Genomic DNA, 24564 nt, shown 5'->3' on the forward strand with positions numbered 1-24564 from the left:
TAGTGGGGGATATCAATACAATTGGAAAGAGGATGCTTCAGAAAAATAAGGAAAAATTATAACATTTGTCATAGTAACAAAGGTCCAGAATTCCAAGACAAATAATAAAAAGACATAGGAATGAAGGAGGCCTAACATAACCTTATATTAAAAAAGTTATTAATTGCTTACTTTTTATATAGGGTTAATGGAATATAAGATCTTCCCCATCCATTAGAAGGCCTATGTGACCACGTGTTCCCTTCTTTCCTTGGAACAGGGGTTATGTTCCCAGGTCTAAAGATACACTAGTCTTTCAATCACAGATGTCTTGCTGCTTTGAGCTCTAGCCCAGTTCACAGCTGTGATACATCCTGAGGCACACAGAGCCAATATTCAGGGAGATTTATATTGCCTTGGGGGAGGAGATTGCTTAGGGGGAAGCTTGCTTCAGGGAAATTTGCTTGAAGGAAGGCTTTCACACCTTTTGGTATTAAGTCAATCAGCCACTGAGTCACATATATGTGAACATCATATATGTGGGAGGTTGGTATTTTACTTTGGGGCTCACTCATGGGAAGAATGTTTCTTTGTGATTTGGCCAGATGAGACTCTGGGTAGCTGTTGTTAAGGGTGCCCCCCCATCCCCTGACACTTTGTGATCCCAGATGTTGGCACTACCTGGTATGGTGATTATGTATCTATTACTTTATTTAGACATTTGGAGCCCTATTGGATTCTTTCTTGGATACTCACATCTTTCTACTTATCTGTCTGCATTGTTTAATTAAAGCAAGGTTGTTGACCCCTTTAAAGCTGTCTTTCCTTTAGAAAAGCAGATGAAAGAACCTGTGCTAGCAGCCCTTCTGTGTGCTGGTGTTATTAGTCTTACACCTCCACAGCAGCTGCAAACAGCATTATGCTACATAGCTATACTAAAAAATTAATTGATCAGCATGGGGCAAGTTTTCAGATAAGACATATGGACTGTTTAGATATATAATTATGAGAAAATTTCTTGCATCAATCATTGAATCTGAGTTTCTAATCAGCATAACCTAAGGCCTTGGTTAAAGGTCTCTAAGCAAGAGCTAGAAGTGGTCCAACTTCCCAACCATGCAAAAACTCACATCTATGTCTTTTTACTAGTTGTGTGACCTTGGCCAAATGATTACTCATCTGACAGCTAGAAATAAAAGATATTAGCTGCCCTAATATATTTACCAGGTTGTTTTGAAAAACTTAATATTTCAGTTAGTGATTAAATGTTATTAAATGCTTATCATAATCTACACACTGAACTAAGTACTAGGTCAAATCAACAAACATTTATTAAGCATCAATCACATGTCTGGTACTGTGCTAGCCAAGAGAGCTACAAAGAAAGGCAAAAGACAGTCCCTATCTTTCTTTTTTTTTTTAAGCAATTGGGGTTAAGTAACTTGCTCAAGGTTACACGGCCAAGTGTTTCTGGGTGGATGCTAAGTGTCTGAGCCCTGATTCAATCCCCAGGTCATCCCGACACTGGGGCCGGTACTCTTACCTGCTGTGCTACCTGGCTGCCCTGACAGTCCCTATCTTCAAGGAGCTTGCATTCTAATGGAGGGGTCAACATGCATACAATTGTATACAAAAAATATATATCCATGATAAACTGGAAATATTCTCTTAGGCAAGGTGGTAAGATTAAAAAGGACTAGGAAAAGTTTTGTGAAGGTGGAACTTTATTATAGACTTGAAAGAAACCAGGGAAACCAGGAGACAGAAATGATAAAGAAGAAAATTCCAGGGATGGGAGACAGTTAGTAAAAATGCCCAGCATTCAGAGATAGTGTCATGTGAAAGAGAGAGGAAGGATAGCAATGTCACAAGCAGGATCTGAGTTGAGTCTTGAAGGAAGCTAGGGAAACTAGAGTCAGGAGTGAGAAAGGGAAAGCATCCCAGGCATGGAGGAAAGCTAATAAAAATGTAGAGTATGGAGGTGAAGTGTCACATGGAAGGACTATCAAACTGGCTCCTTGTAGGCAAAGACTATCTTCCGTGGATCAAAAAAAAGTTTTGGTTTTTTTTTTTTTGCTTTTTTGGAGGGGGGGCAAGGCAGGGCAATTGGGATTAAGTGACTTGCCCAAGGTCACGTGGCTAGTAAGTGTTAAGAAGTGTCTGAGGCCAAATTTGAACTCAGGTGTGACTCCAGGGTCGGTGCCCAACTGACTGCACCACCTAGCCGCCCCAACCTGGAACATTTTAAATGCTTAATAAATGTCTGTCTGTCTATCTATCTGTCTATCTATCTATCTATCTATCTATCTATCTATCTATCTATCTATCTAAACTCTCTATCTCTATCCAATGCACATGAAAATACTGTTAAACCTTTTATCTAAATATATGAACTATTTTTACAATCTTGAGGAGAAAACAAAAAATAATTTTAAAATAATGTCTATCAACTCAATGGAAATTTTTCTTTCTTCTTTTTCTTTTTTGGATCAAATTAAAAATTTCTTCCCATTAAAGATGTTTCAATATATTACTAATAAATCTATATTTATAATACTCTTTAAAATAACTTATTTTCTTTAATTGCTATTTTCCCTCTTCCTAAGTCTTTCCTCCTCTTCCTTAGCTGGTTTAATTTCCCTTAGGAATTTTTTTTAATGGAATGGATTAGCTTATGTTTAATTCACCATCATTTACTTATGCACACATTCTTAAAGCAAAACATTTGAAAGGCAAGATAAATCTATCATTAAAATAATTTCTCTTAAGTTTTCAAGGCTTACCCTCAAAAGGTTTCCTTATCATACTGTCTATATTACAAAAACAATTACCACGGAAGATTCTGTGGTAAAGACAAAGGCTTTTTTCTTCCAGATGGAAGCCATTGAGCTTCCATTCACTTCAGTTAGCTCTGATGGGATTATATCACTCTGCACTTTACTTTTCTTCCCACACTGACCATTTGTTTTCCTCACTGTTTATTACATTGAACAATCACTTTCTCCAGGATACTCACATGCTTCCAAAGTCAAATTCATTGATGTCACTGCCATGATTTCTCTTCCTTAATGGATTTCCACAGATGTCCTTTGCTCTACTTATTGGAAATTCAGTTCTTCAGAATCAAAGAACTGAAGTGAGATGTGGGGAGAGATGATGTGCATAATTTCACATAATCTTAGAGGTAAAAGAGGCCAATTACACTAACCTATACCTAAACAGATGCAAGTTTAGTAAAATGTCAAAATTTCTAAAAGAATTCAGGAGAAAAGAAGGAAAATAGAAGCAAGGAGATGAAAAATGTTGAAATTGTTTAATGTCTTCATGGGTTTGTAGAAAATTTGAGATTTCCCCTCCTCTTGCTGCTAAGGTTGAATTTTAGTACTGATATAGTAGAAGTTATGCAGTGGTAGGAGGTATGATTACATTTACTGATATTTGGCTTTCAGACTCAATTCAATCTACACTCTGCCAGTCCCTGAGCAGACTTCACCTCTCACTTGGAAGTAATATTCTTGTGTCTTCCAGATTACTGACCTACCACCATGACCTTCCATCTGTAGGAAGTAGGCTAAATATAAGGCACTTTGCTCAGTGCCACTAGTATTTATAGTGTATGTGAATGAAGTATTTTATCAATACAATCATTATTTAATGAAAATTTTATTAAAAGGTGAGGTCAAAGTTTCGTTTTTGTCTTCTGCAGTTATTACAGATCTGCAAATAAGGAAATGCCAATGGATGGAGCTGAATCAAAGACCTTGAACCTGAGCAACAAGTAGATCTTCAGGGAGTCTACACATATCTACTCCTCCCTGTAAATTAACAGGCAATGATTCATTTGACATGCTCCAATGATTTAAAACCTACCACCTTCTAAGGAACCCCATTCCACATTTGGATAGCTTTAATTATTAAGAAGTTTTTCCTTGCATCAAACTTAAATATGCTCTTTGAAAGGTCAGCCTTTTCTTTGAGTTCTGCCCTCTGCTTCTTTTTTTAAAATGTTTTTTTTTATATAACATTGCTTCTAAGCAGTACTAGTCAAATCCCTCTTCTGCATGACACCCCTTCAAATATACAAAGATAGCTATAATGTGCTTAATATTAATTTGTACTTAATTTGAAGACAGCTATCATCCTCTAAACTATATGGTATTCTCTGTAATCTCACACTCCTGGTCATGGTCCACTGCATTTGCTCTGTTACTGTTACTGTTTTTGTCAATTAATTGAGTCCAATTCTTCATAACCCCATTCGGGGTTTTCTTCGCAAAGATACTGGATTGTCATTTCCTTCTCCAGTTCATTTGACAGATGAAGTAACTGAGGCAAACAGGGTTAAGTGGCTTGCCCAGGGTCACACAGTTATTACATGTCTGAGGCCAAATCTGAACTTAAGAAGATGAACCTTTCTGACTCCGGGCCCAGCACTCAGTCTATTCACTTTGCCACCTAGCTTCCTCATCTAGCTCATAACAGGGGTTCTTAACCAGGGTTGATAACTTATTTTTGTTTTTTATATGTCACTGATTTCCTTGCTAATACTCTATATTTTATTCTGTGCATTTTAAAACACTATTTTGAGAAGGGGCGCCATTGACTTCTAGCAAATAAAAGGAAAATAAAACTGTCAATGAGGTCCATGATACAATAAAAGGTTAAGAACTCCTAATCTACAGAAACAGGGATGGAAACTGATTAGTGATTTCATTGGTATCAGGAATTTCTGGATGAGGAAACTCTCTCTACCCATGTAATTCAGCACCTTCTCTGCAATTTATGATCTTTTGGAGTTGTCCTGAGTGATCTGCCTAGGGTCACAAAGTCAGTATTGTATCAGAGGTCCTAGATCATTTCTCTGTCTACTATGTGATGTTGTCAGTCATCTACAATCTTTACAAAAACTTAGCACTCAGAAGCAAGCACAGTAATCTCTATGTGGTCTGGTCAGGCCCAGACTATGTTAGGATAGCTACGCTCAAGGCAGCTTAGTGTTAGAGCAGCTAAAGTGCTGGCCTTCCTATCAAGAAGTCTTGTGTTTGGATCTTGCCCCAAACACTTATTCTCTATGTGAATCTGGGCAAGTCACATTAACTTCCCCCAATTGTAGGGTTTTTGTTCTGAAAGTCAATGTTGCCACATATAGAAAGCTGAACATGAATTCGGGAAGACCTGGGTTAAAATCCTGCCTCAAATACTTATTAGTGACCTTAGACAAGAAAAACCTCTCTGGGCCTTTTTCTTTTTAAGTAAAATGAGGGGATTGAATTCAATGTTTTATAAGGTCTCTTTCACCTCTTAATCTATGATTCTATGGATCCCAAGACTGTCACCTTCCTTGGTCTGAACATTATGCTTCTATTAATGCAACCAAATACAGTGTTAGGTTTTGTCTGTTGGTTTGTTTGCTTTTTTATGTTTCTTAAATCATGACACTCAGGAGGGAGCTGGCCTTGAAATGTGGAAGATCTGAGTTCAAGGTCTAGCTCTGACACATAGTGACTGTATGACACTGGGCACAGTGTCTTGCTATTAACTTCTCAATGCTCTAGAGTGGTCTCTAAGACTAAGTTTCAGAGAAGGTAAAAGGAGCTCTGTGTCTTGGGAACTTCCTACATTGATAAAATTACAAGTCCAGTCCCTATCACGAGTCCCTATCATGAGGTGGCATAGAAGATAGAGTGCTGGATCTGGAGTCAGGAAGACCTGAGTTCTAGCTTTGTGACCCTGGGCAAGCCGGTTACCATCTGTTTGCTCAGTTTCCTTAAGTGTAAATGAATATTAATAGCACCTACTGCCCAGGGTTATTGTAAGGGTCAAAATATCAGTAAAGTCCTTAGCATAGTACCTGGAATGAAGTAGGTATTTAATAAATGCTTATTTCATTTTTTCTTTCTTTCTCATCTCTATTGTGTTACCAACAGAGACCTAGTGAATTACCAACCTGAAAGGGGATTTCTTATCTGACATAATGGAATATTTGGCTATCCATATCAATGATACAGCAAAACCTTGTGTATAACTACTGAATCATTTTGAGTTTGTATTCTACCCCACCCCCTGATTCCTTTCACAGAACCTTTGTCTAATAATGGTGCCCCCATCTTGTACTTCAATTTTCATTTATCCCCACTAAATTTCATATTATTTGTTCTACTATTCTTCTACCTTGCCAAGAAATTTTTGGAGACTGACTCTGTCACCTACCTTGTTAGTTAGCTTGTCCATCTTCGTCTCAGCAGTAACCACGATCAAAGTAACCTTACCTTTGTCCCTGCATGGGGTATTTTAATCTATTCTTCCATGTTCCACTAACCATATCTGGAATTTTCTGACCAAACTGAACTCTCATGTCCCCCAAACCCTCACATCTGATGTCTCCACAAATTAAAGGATAAACTTCTTGTTTGATAAACAGTAAACATATAAATACTTCAAAAATGGTTGGTTTCCTTCCTTTCTTCCTCCTTTACATTCATTGTCACCTGAAAATTCTTTATAAACATGTAGGCTAATCCTTTATTCAAATCACTAACAGAAACATCCAATAGCACAGGACTAAGGGCAGGTGACTAGGGCATTCCATTAGTTATCTCCTGCTAAGTTCTGGTTCTGACTCTACGTTAGGGTGATCCTAGGCTGGGAACTCACAGAGTTCATAGTGTTCAAGGCATACCTCTACAAATAAAACAAAGAAACTTCAACATGGGAGGATACTCAGTGTGCATATCCTCAGCCAGTTCACTTTCACTTTATCCATTTGTGACATTGACAGAGAAACAATAGGATAATCTGGGTCAATAATTTTAGCAATCATTGAAATTGTGAAGAAAAGCAATACCATATCTATTTGGTTTAAATTTAAAATATAATCTAAGTTTCCCAATAAGAAAAATGAAGACAACAAAACCTGGTTTTAAATGACTACACAGAGTATATATAAAATTAATTAAAAGAGTTAAAGTCCAAGTGACTTAAAATTGTATAAAAAAAATGCATCCAATTATGGTAAAGCCAGTAAACTAGAGGAAAAGGGGAAAGGTGAAGAGAATAAACATTTGTACAACACCTACTATATGCTAGGCACTGTGCTAAGCATTTTACAAATATTGTCTCATTTGATCCTCACAATAACCTTCAGAGGTGGGTGCCATTATTATACTCATTTCATAGGTGAGGAGACTGAGGGAAACAAAGGTTAAGTTATTTGAACAGGGTCACACAGCTAAGTGTCTGAGGCAGGTGTGAACTAAGGTCTTCCTGACTCTAGGGACCAACACTCTATCCAAATGTACCACCTAAAATAAGAGGGAATGGTCAGGGCCAATCACTGGCTATGGAATTCCCATCTTCAAAAATTTTCATTAGCGCATGAGAATCTGTCAGTTAAGAAGCTTTATTGATCTAGCATACACAATAAAATACACAGAGATGCATTCATGCACATTCACTCAAACATTAATATGCATACACACTTAGTTGATAGTTAACAGACTCACTGAGGACTGGATACTGGTGCCATCAGAGGGACAGAGACAATTTTGCTGAACAATTAGCAGCTTCTGGGATGTATATGATTGAACTCTCAGAAGAATCTAACTTCTTTTATATCAATTCTCAATGGGTGTTGCTCAAAAGATCATTTGTATTGTTAACACCCTATCCTGTTGACTCAGAGATGAATAATGCTCCTTTATTCTCTGACTTTCTTCGGGTTTCAAGGTGGAGTACTAGTATGGAATTAGGTCAAAGATTTTCAACGATGCCTATTTATGATGCAAAAATTATTAATGACTATTTTTATCCTTTTTGAAAACCCCAGAGAGTGTAAAAGAGACTGACCCTTGCTTGCATCACTATCCTCTTGGTCAGGAACCATGTTTTCTGCCATTGTTTCCCAAGCTCCTAGGGTTTTTTTTTATATTTATTAGAATACTTTCTTTTTTTTTTTTTTAAAGCAATTGGGGTTAAGCAACTTACTCAAGGTTACACGGCCAGTTATTATTTCCGGGTGTGGTGCTGAGTATCTGAGCCCGGACTTGATCCAGGTCATCCTGACACTGGAGCCGGTGCTCTTACTCGCTGAGCCACCTGGCCGCCCCTAAGCAATTGGGGTTAAGTAACTTGCTCAAGGTTACACAGCCAGGTGTTTCTGGGTGGGTGCTAAGTGTCTGAGCCCGGGATTCAATCTCCAGGTCTTCTCAACACTGGAACCGGTGCTCTTACTCGCTGTGCTACCTGGCTGCCCCTGGAATACTTTCTATGCCAGAACCTAAATATCACCCGGCCTTTCCATCTGTCATCCACCTTTATATACTACCTTACCCAAATAGAGTGTGAGTTCTTTGAGAGCTCCCCTTTTTACTTATATTCCCAAAGCTTACCACAGTACTTAAAATAAAAGGAAGTACTTAATAAATGCTTTTCCATTCCACTTATACTCACAGATATTATACATTAATTAAGAGGCCATATGGAAGTCTTTAAGTAGCTTTGATAATACCAGGAAAAACATCCATTAATGGAATAACATTGGTCTGAATGGGAAGTAAAGATATTTCAATCATCTACATTAATTTCTGCCTCATGTAAACATCAATATTCTATGTCCACCAAAAGGAAATAGTTCTCTTATTTCTTCTGAAGTCCAAAAGGTAAGAAAAGATAAGGCATGTAAGTATACCTTTAAGACGTAAAATGAATTGTGGACCTTCTTTTCGTTTGACTTCTGATACTATGCTCTCATGGTGCTCCCCCTTCCTTCCTAGAAAACGCTCTTATTTCTCATATGCTGGCTCTTCATTCTCCTTCCAGGCTTTAGATGTGGGTGTCTCTCAAATATTTGTCCTAGTTTCTCTTCTCTCTACATTCTCTCTTGGTGATCTTACCTGTGATTCCCAAATCAAAGTTTTCAAACTTTCATCCTTTTTTTTTTATCACTAAACTATATTAATAGTTGAATGATAAAAACACAAAAATCCCTTACTTACTTGCTAATTTTACACATCAATCTTGTTTAGGTTTCCCTGACAATTTAAATAGGAATATTTTTTAAAATTCCTCTATCAACAACTCAAATAATTTTCCTCTTATTTAGGAAGTGATAAAATCTACCTATCCTGATCATTCTTAGAAGTGACTCTTCCTGCATACAAAAGGTATTTAACTTTGCTACTTTCATCCTGACAGCGGGAATAGTCTAGATATATTTTCAGGGAAATTCCTAATTTAGCACTATTATTTAGGAAAAAAATTCAAATAGCATGTGGACAATTATTCTGTTTTAGTTTCCTCATCTGTAAAATGAGCTGGAGAAGTAAATGGCAAACCAGTTTAGTATCTTTGCCAAAAAACAAACAAACAAACAAAACACCCAAATGGGGTCATGAAGAATCAGACATGACTAAAATGCCAATAAATCTTAGTTTAAACAAGAAAAGTAATCCAGGTTATTCTTAAGTCCTACTGAAATATCAGAGACCAAGAACTGAGAACCTTGGTCACAATAAACTCCAGAGCATCAATCTATCTGGGCTCCTATCCTGTTCAGATTAATGAAAGAGAAAAAAAAGAATGAAGGGTGCACTGATAAAAAGTTGAGTCAGGGAGGAAGTTGGGTATTATAGTTGGTAGAATAAATATTAGTTCTTAGTTCTATAATTATCTATCATCATACATTTAGAACTCACTGAGAACACTGAGATACTATTTTTTTTTCAATTTTCCCTTCCTGCCAACCATTTTTATTTCATTTTCCCCAGTCTAAATAGTTAATTTTGGTTGAAAGAGAAAACAGAAGCAAAACATGAGAACAAAAGTTTCGCCTTCTCTCCACTGTTCATTATTATCATCTAACAGTCAGGCAGTCAATAAACATTTATTAAGCCAGGCATTGTGCTAAGTGTTAGGTATACAAAAATAGGTAAAAGACAGTCCCTGCTCTCAAGGAATTCACCATCCAAAGAGGGAAACAATGTAATGTGTGAAGAATTATGTACAATCAAGTTATATACAGAATGAATGGGAAATAATCAACAAAGGGAAGGAACCAGAATTAAGGAGGTTCTGGGAAAGAAAAAGATCTATCCTTTCTTTGATCTTCATCTTGACATCAAAAATAGCGAAACAACAACAGCTTTTTTGGTACAATCACCATGTGGAATTCTGGGCACAGTCCTACTAGAGAGAAATTTTATTAATTAAATTAATGTAATTCTAAGCATTTCTACTGGGAGAGAAATTCAAAAGGAGGCATAAATCCATTTCAAAATCTCTCTGATAAAAGTCATTTTTACTCACCATTTATAATATTCCCAATTAAACAAAATTCCATAAGACAAAAACAGTTATAGAACTGAAGTGAAAGCTCGATTAATTTAGATTTATCAAACTAAAAAAAAAGTCTCTTTATCTTTTAAGGTCGTCCCTAAGAATAATTTTCCTAAATACTTCAACCAGGTCAAGGATGGAGAGAGGTTATGAATGACCTGGCATATTAAATAATCTCACTGTAAGACTGGTTACCATCCCAATCCATTGTCCAGTAGTTTAGAGTTTTAGTTTGTTTTTTTTTTAAACTTTGATCAGGCTTTTCCTTTTGAAAGTGGTCACATACCTCTAGTAAGGAGGGAGTGGAGAGTGGAGAATTTTAGCCCATGGTATTATTTTCCTAGACATTTGTTAGGTACTGATAAGGTTTTTCTCCATTCAGTTACATCTGGAAAGGACATTAAACCAGGATACTGAGGAAAATAATTTCTTAATCTTTCTAAAAGAGAGCACAGTAGTTAGTGTCCTTCCAAAATTGTTAACTTCAGCTCATTCTATGTTACAGTGGTCCCCAAACTACTCTTATAGAATTGTGCTTCTCTTTAATATAAATTCTGAGATGCTTGCCCTTGCTTCCATTTGGAAAGCATTGCCCTGTTTTATATTTGAACATTTAATGTTTTCATCTATCTTACAAAATAAAGTAAATGTGATATAAAAAGATAAGAGTCCAGAATTAGTAGATGGGTTCAGTTTTTACTCTTTTCCAATACTGTTCCTAAAAGTAAGAAATGTATAATGACATTACCAAACTAATGAGAACTTTACTTTATCATCAGTACTATTATAAGATAAAAATGTTTTGGGGTGGCTAGGTAGTGCAGTGAATAGAGCACCGGCCCTGGAGTCAGGAGGACCTGGGTTCAGATCCGGTCTCAGACACTTAACACAAAAACTAGCTGTGTGACCCTGGGAAAGTCACTTAATCCCAATTGCCCTCCAGAAAGCAAAAATAAAAAAATAATTTAAAAAAAGATAAAAATGTTTCAAAGTCGAGCTGATTATAAGCAGGTGGGAATTCTTTTTGCCATTTTAAGAACTTAATTATGCTGGATATTTCTGTTTATTTTCAGATGAAATTCTATGGGTTTTTAATTTATTTGTTTTTCACAAGAGACTCATTTCAGAGAAGTGATTTTTCATCATCTTTTTCCATTTGTTTGGTGGCCATGCATCCCATATTTTCCAAAACAGTTCCCATAAGAGGAGGAAACATCTTATTTCAACTGTGCATCTCATCCCTAGGACCTAGTATAATGGTGGTCTGGACAAATAAAGTGCTTAGAAAAGGTTTGTAGAATGGATGAAAGTTTTCTATAGCCATTTACTTTATATAATATTGCTTTGGTCAATAAACTTTCTGTCCATGCATTTTAGTAATGACAGCATATATTTCTTTAATCCTTAAGGTATTATGCCTGATTTCTCACTTTCACTTCCCCCCCTCTCTACATTCTATTAATTATCAAGTCCTGTTCTTTCTACCTTCATAACCCCTCACATTTATACCACCTCCTCCCCACTAATATCGCCATTACCATGATGCAGGCCCTTTTCTCCTCCTCCTGGACTATTGTAATAGCCTGCTGGTTGGTCACTCTGCTTCAAGGCTCCCCCCATTCAAATCCACCCTCCATAAAATGGTCAAATTGATCTCCCTAAAATGCAAGTTTGATATCCCTTTTCTAGTCATTAAAGTCCCTAAGACCTCTACAATGAAATATAAAATCTGCCATTTGGGTTTTTAAGCACTTCACAATCCTCTTAATTCCATCTTTCCTTTATTCTTACATCTTTTTTTTTTTTTTGGAGGGCAACTGGGGTTAAAGTGACTCACCCAAAGTCACACAGCTTTAAGTAAGTATTAGCTGTCTGAGGTTGGATTTGAACTCAGGTCCTCCTGCCTCCAGGGCCAGTGCTCTACTAACTGTACCACCTAGCTGCCCCCCTTTATTCTTACATCTTAACACCTCCTCCCTATCCCCAATATATTATGTGATCAAATGACACTAGCTTCCTGGTGGTTCCTCAAGCAAAATACTGCATCTCTCACCTCTGGGCATTTTCAATGGCTGTCTCCCATGCCTGGAACTCTCTCCTTCTCCATCTCTACCTCCTGGTTTCCCTGGCTTCCTTCAAGTCTCAGCTCAAGTCCTATTTTTCCCAGCACACCTTAATCTTCATACCTTCCCTCTAAAATTATCCTCAATTTTTTCCTGTATCTTGTTTATATATATAGTTGTTTGCATGCAGTCTCCCCTATTAGACTATAATTCACTTGAAAGCAGGGCTGTTTTCTGCCTTTATTTGTGCTTAGCACAGTGCCTGGCAAAAGTAGGAGTTTGAGAAATATTAACTGAAGGCTCACTGAAGAAAATAATTCCTTTAAAATTAGAATGGAGGGGCGGCTAGGTGACACAGTGAATAGAGCACCCACCCTGGAGTCAGGAAGACCTGAGTTCAATCCGGCCTCAGACACTTACCACTTACTAGCCATTTGACCTTGGGCAAGTCACTTAAACACAACTGCCCTGCCTTCCACCCTCCAAAAAGCAAAAAAAAAAAAAAAAAATTAGAATGAAGCAAGTGGAAGCTAATGACTTTATGAGAAATCAAGACACAATAAACAAAAACAAAAGAATGAAAAAAAAAGGAAGACAATGTGAAATATCTCATTGGAAAAACAACTGACCTGGAAAATAGATCCAGGAGAGATAATTTAAAAATTATTGAACTACCTGAAAGTCATAATAATAATAATAATAAAAGAGCCTAGACATCATCATTCAAGAAATTATCAAGGAAAATTACCCTGTTATTCTAGAACCAGAGGGTAAAACAGAAATTGAAACAATCTACCAATCACCTGCTGAAAGAGATCCCAAAATGAAAACTCCCAGGAATGTTATAGCCAAATTCCAGAGTTCCCAGGTCAAGGAGAAAATATTGGAAGCAACCAGAAAGAAAAAATTAAAATATGGTGGAGTCAAAGTTAGGATAACACAAGATTTAGCACCTTCTACATTAAAGGATTACAGGGCTTGGAATATCATATTGCGGAGGGCAAAGGAGCTAAGATTTACAACCAAGAATAACCTACCCAGCAAAATTGAGTATGATCCTGCAGGGGGAAAAATGGAAATTCAATGAGACAGAGGACTTTCAAGCATTCTGGATGAAAAGATCAGAATTGAATAGAAAATTTGATTTTCAAATATTAAACTCAAAAAAGAGGAGCATAAAAAGGGAAATGGGAAAGGGAAATCATAAGGGAGTTGATAATTTTAAACTGTTTACATTCTTACATTGGAAGATGATATTTGTAACTCCTAAGGCCTTTCTCATTATTAAAGTAGTTAAAAGGAGTATATATAGATAGAGGGTACAGGTGATGGTTGAATATGAAGGGATAATATCTAAAAAAAAATAAAATTAAGTGGTGAGAGAGGAATGTACTGGGAAGGAAAAGGGAGAAGTAGAATGGGTAAATTATTTCACATAAAAGATGTAAGAAAAAGCTTTTACAGTGGAGGGGAAGATGTGGGAGGTAAGGGATAGTCAGTGAACCTTACTCTCATCAAAACTGGCTCAAAGAGGGAACAACAAACAGACTCAATTAGGTACAGATATCCATCACCCTACAGGAAAGTAGGAGGGGAAGGGGATAAGAGAGGAGGAGGGGTCACAGAAGGGACAACAGATTGGGGGAGAGTATAGTCAGATGCAAAACTCTTTTGAGGAAGGACAGGGTGAGAGGAAAAGAAATTAGAATAAATGGTGGGGATAAGATGGAGGGAAATACCATTAGCAGTAGTAACTGTGGAAAAATTTTTTGAAGAAAGTTTCTTTGATAAAGGCCTCATTTCTCAAACATATAGAGAACTGAGTCAAATTTATAAAAATATGAGCCATTCCCCAATTGATAAATGATCAAAAGATGTGACTAGTTTTCAGAAGAAGTAATCAAAGCTATCTATAGCCATATTTAAAAAAAACAAACACCATTCTAATTCATTGAATGGAGAAATACAAATTAAAACAACTCTGAGGTATTACCTTATACCTATTACATTGACTAACAGGACAGAAAAGGTAAATGACAAATGTTGGAGGAGTCACAGGAAAAGTGAGACTTCATGCACTGTTGGTGGAGTTGTGAACTGATTCAACCATTCTATAGAGCAATTTGGAACTATCACTACCAAGTCTGTATCCCTAAAGAGATTTTTTAAAAAGGAAAATGACTTATATGTACAAAAATATTTATAGTAACTTTTTTATGGGGGCAAAGAATTAGAAATTGAGGGGATGCCTATCAATTGGGGAATGACTGAACAAGCTGTGGTATGTGATTGTAATGGAATACTATTGTAATATAAGAAATGATGAGCAAGATGCTCTCAGAAAAACCTGGAAAGACTTGCATGAGCTGACACAAAGTGAAATATACTGTGCAAAGTAACAGCATTATTGTAAGATGGTCAGCTGTGAATACTCAGCTATTCTCAGCAATACAATGATCCAAAACAACTCTGAAGGACTTATGATGAAAAATGCTTTCCATACCCAGAAAAAGAACTAATGGTGTTTGAATACAGATTGAAGCATACTTTTTTTTTTTACTTTCTTTTTCTTTTATTTTTTTAATCTGTTTTCTTTTACAACATGACTATTATGGATATGTTTTACATGACTACACATGTATAACCTATATCAAAGTGCTTGCCTTCTCAATGGAGGCAGGGGGAGGGGGAGGTGAGGAGGGAAGAAGGGAGAGAATTTTCAAAAGTTTTAAAAATGAATGCTATAAATTGTTTTTACATGTAACATAATTATTTTTAAAAATAAAATAAATTGCAAGGAAAATAAAGATACAAAATAGTTAGCTGATCAAATGATTGACCTAAGAATTTTCTTTCTCTAGAAAATATAGCTATTAGGTGCAGTCACCACTATTTTAAAACAACCTGGTATGTGAGCTCAAGATGTCAAAAGAACAATAGAATAAGAGGTTTCTATCTCATTTAAATCTTCACAACATTCCTATGAAATCACAAGCAGTAACTATTATGATTAGACATTGCTCTAAAGGTAGTAGCCAAGAGAATTAAGAACCATTTTTTACCAATATCATACACTTAGTAAAATAACCTTTAATAGTCAGTATCATCTGCCTCCCAACCTATTTTTTTTATGCCAAACACAACTTACTCAATAAATCCTTGTTCATTAGTGCCATGCCAATCAATTTATCAAAAAACTACTTTATAGAGCTAGAAAAAATAGTAACAAAATTCATTTGGAAGAACAAATGGTCCAGAATATCAAGGGAATTAATGAAAAGAAATACAAGGGAAGGTGGACTAGCTATACCAGATTTTAATCTGTATTATAAAGCAGCAGTCATCAAAACTACTTGGTACTGGCTGAGGAATAGAGTAATGGATCAATGGAATAGACTAGGCACATGAGATTCAGCAGTCAATGACTATAGTAATCTATTGTTATCCCATTTTTTGAGATAAGAACTCATTATTTGACAAAAACTGCTGGGAAAACTGGAATATAGTATGGCAGAAACTGGGCATAGACCACTATCTAACACCATATACCCAAATCAAGTCTAAATGGGTGCATGATCTAGGTATAAAGGTTGCTACTATATGCAATCTCAGAAAGCAAGGAATACTTTACCTGTCAGATTTGTGGAGAGAGATTTGTTTCTGACCAAACAAGAATTAGAGAGCATTATAAAATGCAAAATGGATAATTTTGATTACATTAAATTGAAAAGCTTTTGTACAAACAAAGCCAATGTAACAAGATTAAGAGGGAAGTGGGAAATTGGGAAAGAATTTTTACAACCTATGTCTCTGATAAAGGACTCATTTCTAAAATATACAGAGAATCAAGTCAAATCTATAAGAATACAAGTCATTCCACAATTGATAAATGGTCAAAGGATATGAACAGGCAGTTTTCTGAGAAAGAAATTAAAGATATCTATAAGCATATGAAAAAATGCTCTAAATCACTATTGATTAGAGAAATGCAAATCAAAACAACTCTGAGGTACCACATCTCACCAGTCAGATTGGCTAAGATGACAAAACAGGAAAATGACAAATGCTGGAGAGGATGTGGGCAAACTGGAACACTAATGCATTGCTGGTGGAGTTGTGAATTAATTGATCCAGCCTTTCTGGAGAGCAATCTGGAATTATGCCCAAAGGGCTATAAATAATTTCATACCCTTTGACCCAGCAATACCACTTCTAGGGTTATATCCCAAAGAGATCATAGAAGTGGGAGGAAGACCCATACGTACAAAAATGTTTATAGCAGCTTTTTTTGTGGTGGCAAAAAATTGGAAATTAAGGGGGTGCCCATCAATTCGGGAATGGCTGAACAAGTTGTGGTATATGCATGTAATGGAATACTATTGTGCTATAAGAAACAAGGAGCAAATGGACTTCATATTTATCTGGAGAGGCTTATATGAACTGATGCTGAGTGAGAAGAGTGGAAGCAGGAGAAATTTGTACACAATTACAGACACAACATATGTGTGATGACCAACTTGATAGACTGGACTCTTCTCAGCAATACAGTGATATAAGTCAATCCCAAAAGACTCATGATGGAGAGAAATGTCTACATCTAGAGAAAGAACTAGAAAGAATTGAGTCTAAATCCAGATTGAAGCAAACTACCTGATCTTTTTCTTTTACTTGTTTGGTTTTATCTCCTCTTTACCATTTTTCATTCAATCTGACACAATCCATCTTTATAACCTGACTAATGTCTAATGTGAAAATATTTGCAGATCCTATACTTGATTGTATGCCGCCATGGCGGGGGGAGAGGAGGGAGAGGGACAAAATTTGAAAAGGAATTGTAGAATTGAATCTTGTAAAGTAAAAGTAAACAAATTAATTTTAAAAAATAAAATAAAAATAAATCCTTATTCATCATGCTGGCATATTTTTTTAACATTGGGCCCCCACCCACAAAATGAGTCTTCTCTTAGAAGTCTGCATATTAACAGACTGAAAACATCTACTAGTAGAAACATTCTATATTGTCATACTAATAAGTGCATGTTAACCTGTTTAATCTAGTTTATATTCTCAGAGGAGGGTGTAGTGTTCATGTTGTTTAGGGGATTTAGAATTTTATTCTAAAAGAAATTTTAAATGTTCATTGAAATGCTATTAAAACAATGAATTTGTATTCTGAAAACCATATTAGCCCTCTATACAAAAGCAGTAGAAAACATCACTGTCATCCAGATTTACTCAAAATTAGGCCAATAACGAATTCTACTGATATACATGTATGCATACAATTTTCATCACTTAACCATTATATGGCTATTATCATACTTATCAGAATGGCTTTTGTGAAGGAAGCCATTTTCTAAGAAATCTATCCCATGTATGACTCTTGAGAAATCACTTTTCCTGACTTCTTTATTTAGAAACAGAAAGGTCATATTCACCTGACAATCCTAGGCCATAAAAAACATAATAAAAACAAATGCAAAAGAACATTATTAATACCATTTTGAAACATGTTTCAGATTTTTTGTTTACTTGAGGTGGAAAAATTATTTATATGGAATAGTTTTGGAGCATGATACCGTGTTTCCCCGATAATAAGACCTATCCCGAAAATAAGCCCTCCCCTTACTGTGTAAGATTCCTCTAAAATAAGCCCTCCCCCGAAAATAAGCCCTATTGAGATTGCTACTGTAGTAAAGGTGATCCCCTGCGCTACACACTACATTACGGTACCCTCTGTATGCACCATCTCCCTCCCCCCGGGTGAAACACATGCCGCGCTCCGAGCTGCATCCAATCAGAGCTGCAGCAGTGAGCGCATTATCCTGTTCTTCCCCAGTTATTTGCTTGCTGGCGCCATTGAGAGCAGTGCCGCGGAGGAGAGCTGAGGCAGGACAACATAAGCCCTCCCCTGAAAATAAGCCCTCTGGTGTTTTTCTTTCCAAAAAATAATAAGACAGTGTCTTATTATCGGGGAAACACGGTACTCATATGCCTGCTCATCATCTTCATCTGTAGATGTAGTGAATTATTTTTTTTCTCATGTCATCACTGCCTTCACTGGCTAGACTCTCCTCTCTTTCTAACCTTGATCCTTTGGTGAACCAGTTCAACTCTATACTGTCCTTGGGTCTTATAGAAGATCTCATCCTGCCAAGCCCCAGCCTTGGAATACTCCCATCATCTTCTGCTCAATGAACTTGGAGAAAATCATAAAACTTTGCTGACTGGGTCCACTACAAATCTATGTTATATAATCTCAAATGGGTTCTCATTGGCAAAGGAATCCTTTTATAGATCCCCAATTGATCACCATCCCACTCACCACAGGGGATTTTATAGACCTTTTCATTTCTCCTCAAACTCCCCATTGTTCCCACTACCCCCTTACACCCTCAGCTGAGAAATTTGCCTCTTATTTCACAGAAAAAATTGAGGCCATTCAACAAGAGCTTATTCTTTTATCTTCCCCCTCATTTCAAAACACTCCAATGTCTTCTCCCACAATCTCCTCCTTCCTTTTCTCACACGAAGAAATGGCCCTTTTCTTTGCCAAGGCAACAGCCCCCTACCCCACCCTGCCTCACTTGTCCAGTCTTCTTATACCTTATACACCTCACCATATATTCTTTGATCCATTGACACTGATCTTCTTTCTATCCCTTGTAAAAGATATTCTATCATCTAACTTCTTGGATTTTTACTGGCTGCCCCCATACCTGGAATTTTCTCCCTGCTTATCTCTGCCTTCTAACTTCCTCCAAGCCATAGTTGAAACTCTACCTTCTACAAGAAACCCCTCCTAATCTCTCCTAATGCTAATGCCTTCTCATGCTTTTCCCCATTCATTATAATTACTCTATGCAACATGACTAATGTGAAAATGTGTTTAATAGGAATGTATGCATAGAGTCCATATGGCATTGCAAGCCATCTTGGGGAGAAAGGGGGTACTGAGGGAGAGAAAATTTAAGACTTATGGAAATGAATGTTGAAAACTAAAAACAAATAATTTAATTTAAAAAGAGGCCACTATATATCTCCTCACCAAAATCCACTCCCTTTAATGTCCATATAACAATAGTTTACATGCATAATTTAAATTATAATTGAAGCTTTACAAAATGTTTTGTACATGTTATTTCCTTGTATTTTTACAACTTTATTTTTTCTATCCTAAGTACATCTTTTTTAAGTAGGGCTCTCAAATATTACTATTATTATTATTTGAATTCTAAAGATGGAAGTCAAAACAGACAGGTGACATTCCAAAATAACATCATTAGTAAATAGGAGAACCAGGATTTTGACTATAAATCAGGCATACAAGTCCTCTCTCCTTTGGTTAAGCCACAGCCCTCATCAGAATACTGTTGCTAGGTTACTTTGTCAAATGGTGGCCTACAAGCAGAGGTTGGAAGATCACTTTCTAAGTCCACTAACCTTCTTGTCATTCACACCAGACACCATGACCTAGCCTAGAGGAAATTCAGTCTAGAGACACCATTTCCTTGAAGACCCCCTCTCCCAGATGACTATTTTGGGAAAGAGTCACCCTATGCTTCCTCTGCTCTGGCCATATCCACAATCTTCTCAACTATCTTCATCTATGCCCTTTTCTCCAATCTCTCTTCTTCCCATCACCCATTTTTGGAACCAATGAAGCATGATTAAATTAACCTGCCATTATTACTAGATTTAATTCTGCCGATCTACTTTCTTAGATCCCACTCACTATAATTGTAACTTTCTAAACCAAAGTGCCCCTCCCTGGCCACCATTCCCCTTTGTGTGCTGTCCCCTAGATTTGAATGTAAACTCCTTGAGGGTAAGAACCACCTTTGCTTTTGTATTTGTACTGGCAAGACTTAGCGAAGTATTTGGCATGTAATGAGTATTTAATAAATGCCTTATCATTCATTTATTCATTCATTAAAATGTCCTTCTGTGTATCTTCCTCATTATTCATTTTCAGCCTACTTAGTTTGTGAAATGTCAAGTATCATTTTCAGATCAGTTTTGGAACCATATTCTCAAGCTGAATTTGATTTATCAAAATTATCTTAATAAAATTTTGGCCACTAGTTTTATAGCTGTTTCTTCACCTGTTAAATTTAGTTTGAACAATAATATTGAGTGTCTGCATTGAAATTAAGTGGGCAAACTAATGTCCATCTGATAAGGACCTAATTACCCATACTTCAACTGTTCTATTTAGATGATTACACTTTAATAAAACAATAAATAACTCAGTTCCCGGGGCAGCCAGGTAGCACATCGAGTAAGAGCACCGGCTCCAGTGTCAGGATGACCTGGATCAAATCCAGGCTCTGATAGCACCACATCCAGAAATAGCTGGCCGTGTAACCTTGAGCAAGTTACTTAACCCTGATTGCTTAAAAAAAAAAATAACTCAGTTCCCAAGGCGGGAAGTGATTAAGAACCTAGGAGATTACCACACAAGAAGAGAATGCTACAAATATGTTCTCCAAAGTAGGATAGTCCAAGAATGAAAATGCAAAGGAACTGAATTCATGACCATCTTTCCATTTGCCAGTATCTTGCTAAGGAAATTTTTAGCAGTTTTAGTCTAAGGCAATATGCCATAGATGATACCTTGAAGATATTTTGGGAGTTTTTCTACATTTCCCCAAAGGCAAACTCTGTAAAGCCAAGCTGGCATATGCAGGAACCACATGATTCTGACATAAGATGAGAGTAGTCATAGTGCAGTGAAAATGTGCTGACCTTGGAGCCTCAGGACCCAAATTAGAATGCCAGCTCTGTTTGGCCACCAGATAATCACTCTGGGAGCCAAGTGTTGTACCCTATGTGCTATAATTGATAGGGCACTGTACTTAAAGTCCAGAAGATCTGGGTTCAAATTTCACATTGAGCACTTACTAGCGTATAATTTTGGAAAAGTCATTTAACCTTTCCAGGCCTCAATTTCCTCATTTGTAGAATGATATAACTGGACTAAACGCAATCTCATTCCTCTCCAGACTCCACTCTGGAATTTCTCTACCATGTCTCAGAAACCTCTCATCCTAGATGACCTAGAGACATCTATAAACGTGTGATACTTGACATTTTTTTTTTTTACGGGATAGCTCCTCCCAGAACCTCTGTTAAAAGAGGGGGCCTGTTCAGCCATGTCATTTATTTCCAGGCTGCATTCTTTACTTTTACTTTTACTACCACTCCCCCTTACCAGCCATCCCTTTCTTTCAATTCTTCCTAATATGCTGTCTTTTGTTTTTACTATAATGTAAGCTTCTTGAGGTTAAGGATTATTTTTCTGCTTCTATTTGTATTCTCTATAAGTGAATTCACTATAAGTACTTGTTGACTGATTGATTAACTAGGGGAGATAACCTCTAAGGTCCTTTAAGCTCTAGAGATGTTCCTATGATACTTATACACCTTTACCAGAAATATATAAGATTCATGGTGTTTGAAAAAGACTATAAGTAGTCTATATATTATGCTTAATGATATGCTTTATTTGCTATTGAGTCCAACTCCTTGATATGGAGCAACTGAGCTTGTCTTTAATGGCCCCCCATAAAACTCCAAATATACTAAAGGCAGAGTAAAGAAGCAAAAAATATAAATAAATATGTCACGATTTCATTTATTTCATTGAAATAACTCACTGAAGTAATTAAATACATACTTCACTTACCTTCAAATGAGTTTGCACTCACATGGATCACACATATGAAAAGTTCATTGTTGATCTAAGAATGAATTAAGAGGAAATAATTGAGGTACTGGTTTTGTGATTTTACCAGGGGTGTGGATACTTCCTCTACCATTGCTGAGCCAGATCCCTCTCAGCTTAGGATAGAAACTCTTGAGAGTAGCTGGGACAAATAAATTCATCACCCTCCACTCAAAGTGATGATGATAACTAATATTTACATAGCACTTAGTATTTGCCAGGAACTGTGCTAAATACTTTACAATTACCGCTCACTTGATCCTCACAGCCATGGGAGGCAAGGTATTCCCATTTTACAGATGAAGAAACTGAGACAAACAGAGATTGAATGACTTGCCAGGGTCACAGATCTAGTAAGTGTCTGAGTTCATATTTGAACTCGAACTCCAAGTCAGCTCTATCTACTGTCCACCTAGCTCCCCCAGGTAAAATGATACTTCTCCAAAGCAAAGCTGGTCTTTAGATGCAATAGAGACAGCACCAGGTATCTAAACAAAGCCTATACAAGGCCCTTTTCAGTAAGGCCTCCTAGAACTTACTCTACAGTCATAGCCTTCGAAAGTCATTTCCATTCCATAGTGAGGCATTAGAGCAGGATTTCAGTGGAGGAAGCAAGTGATTAAATAAATTAAATTAAAAAGACATCAGTCTACATTACAGACTTATTTGCTTTCTTGCCCACTGTTCAGAGAAAATTATAGTAGGAAAGAGTAGTCAGGGCATTCTCAGTGCCAGTCCAGTTTGGGTGAGGGTGAAGGGAGGAATAGTCCAACAGAGGGGCTAGAAATATTTTTTGTCAAGTCCAGTCCTTAAAGAGTATACTTAAAGAGTATCATCCTGGCACAGTTCTTGGCTCACAGTAGGCATTCAATGAGTTTTGAATGAATGCACATGTCCAAACACAAAGAGACAACTTAAACTCAGATTTTTATTATCTTTCATGAGATTCTGGGTTTCTAAGGCAGAGCATAAGAATAGAGGTCCAGAACCTTCCCCATGCTTTGTAAGCACATTCCTTCCTATGTACTTAGTATCTGGTTCATAGAAACCAGTTCTGGATGTCCCACAACTCCAAGAAATAAAATAGTTTCTTTAAGTTAACATCTTACTATTGAGGATTGGAATAACAAATCACATCAATCAAAGTGAAATTAGCATCAATATACTTAATATAGGACTGTGAGCACCATGAAGCTGTTGGTATCCAATGATGTTATCAGACTAATTGTTCTATGAGCTCTCTTGGTTATCAAAAAGCACAAAGAGTAATATACAGCAAGCGTTCTGCTTGTTGGAATAGGTCCACATACGGTAATATAATTATAAATTAATGAAAAATAATCTGGAGCTAAATACAAGTAATTCAGATGCCCCTAATTCTTTTTGGGAAGATTAGGTAGCTCTGAAATGACACAAGTCAATGCTTTAAGGCAATAATATGTAACTTTACATAATGCAGTGTTTGGCTGCATAAACATTTCTCAGATAAAATGACAGCATCTAAATCATTGATCAGATTGGATAAGAGAAATAAAAATATGGACTACAGCAGTTGCTTGACAAATGTTCCTCCCTTTGCTTCAACATTTACTTTTGATGAATAGCTCGACTTTGCCACGACTTTGACTTGACATTTATCTCACAGGAGGAGTCCATTATCCTGTGACAACAATCTATCCATTTAGGTTATCTCACAGCTCATAACTGTTGTCTTCTTGCACTCAGGACTTTCTTAACAGTTTTTTTTTTGTAATTTGTTACATATAGCAGCAAATAGGAAACTACTTTCAATATGTGGTTGATAATGAAAAATTAGTAATAAATAGAACTATAGTGCTTTCACAACTTTTATGTATATGCTCTTTTTAAAAGTGTGCATTTGTGTGCATGTGTGTATGTGTGTGTGTGTGTGTGTGTGTGTGTGTGTGGTGGAAAACAAATCAAATAATCAGTAACTTCCTAAATGAAATATCACTAACTTTACTCCAGTCCAAGAGAAAGTTCATTTTTTTGAAACTCAGAGAGAATATTTGCCTTGTTACTAATATACTAGCTTCATCATTTGCAATATAGAGGCATTGAAAGTTTCCTCTCTATCTCCACCTCCAAACTGCTTTATTTTTTCAGACTTTCCAATAGTAGATTTAAAAAAGTGAAGATGGAAGATAGATTTTATAGGGGAACATTTTTTTACATAAAGAGATCTACTAAAAACTGAGAATAGACTACCAGATATATTTATGTGTATGTGTTTATAAACACATATATTTAGTCCAGTCCTGTGATTTCACAAATGTAAATCTCCCAGTAAGGAAAATGTCTCTATCAACAATGTAGAGAAGAAGCTATTTTGGAACTCAGTTCTAATTAACCAAGGCAATAGGAAGTTAGGTTTAGGGTTGCATGTTGGAAAGAGGGAAGGAAGGAAGGAAGGAAGGAAGGAAGGAAGGAAGGAAGGAAGGA

The 24564-nt window shown here is 36.6% G+C and overlaps 1 protein-coding gene across 4 annotated transcripts in view; it reads right to left on the reverse strand.

The window, feature by feature from the left end:
• FUT9 (fucosyltransferase 9) overlaps positions 1–24564 on the reverse strand; it is a 257705-nt gene that overhangs the window by 160185 nt on the left and 72956 nt on the right. Inside the window, exon 1 of one of the 4 annotated variants that reach the window (XM_069077214.1) lies at positions 7482–7623. The exons of the other annotated variants lie outside the window; for them this stretch is intronic. The gene's annotated coding sequence lies outside the window, so the exon portion shown is untranslated. Of the gene's footprint in view, positions 1–7481; positions 7624–24564 lie in introns of those variants that run through there. 4 annotated transcript variants of the gene reach the window in all.

Source organism: Petaurus breviceps, unplaced genomic scaffold (genome assembly GCF_028583685.1).
Source record: "Petaurus breviceps papuanus isolate PSGF00001 unplaced genomic scaffold, PetGlider_PUasm1.0 90977, whole genome shotgun sequence".
In the NCBI taxonomy this organism is placed as follows: Eukaryota; Metazoa; Chordata; class Mammalia; order Diprotodontia; family Petauridae; genus Petaurus; species Petaurus breviceps.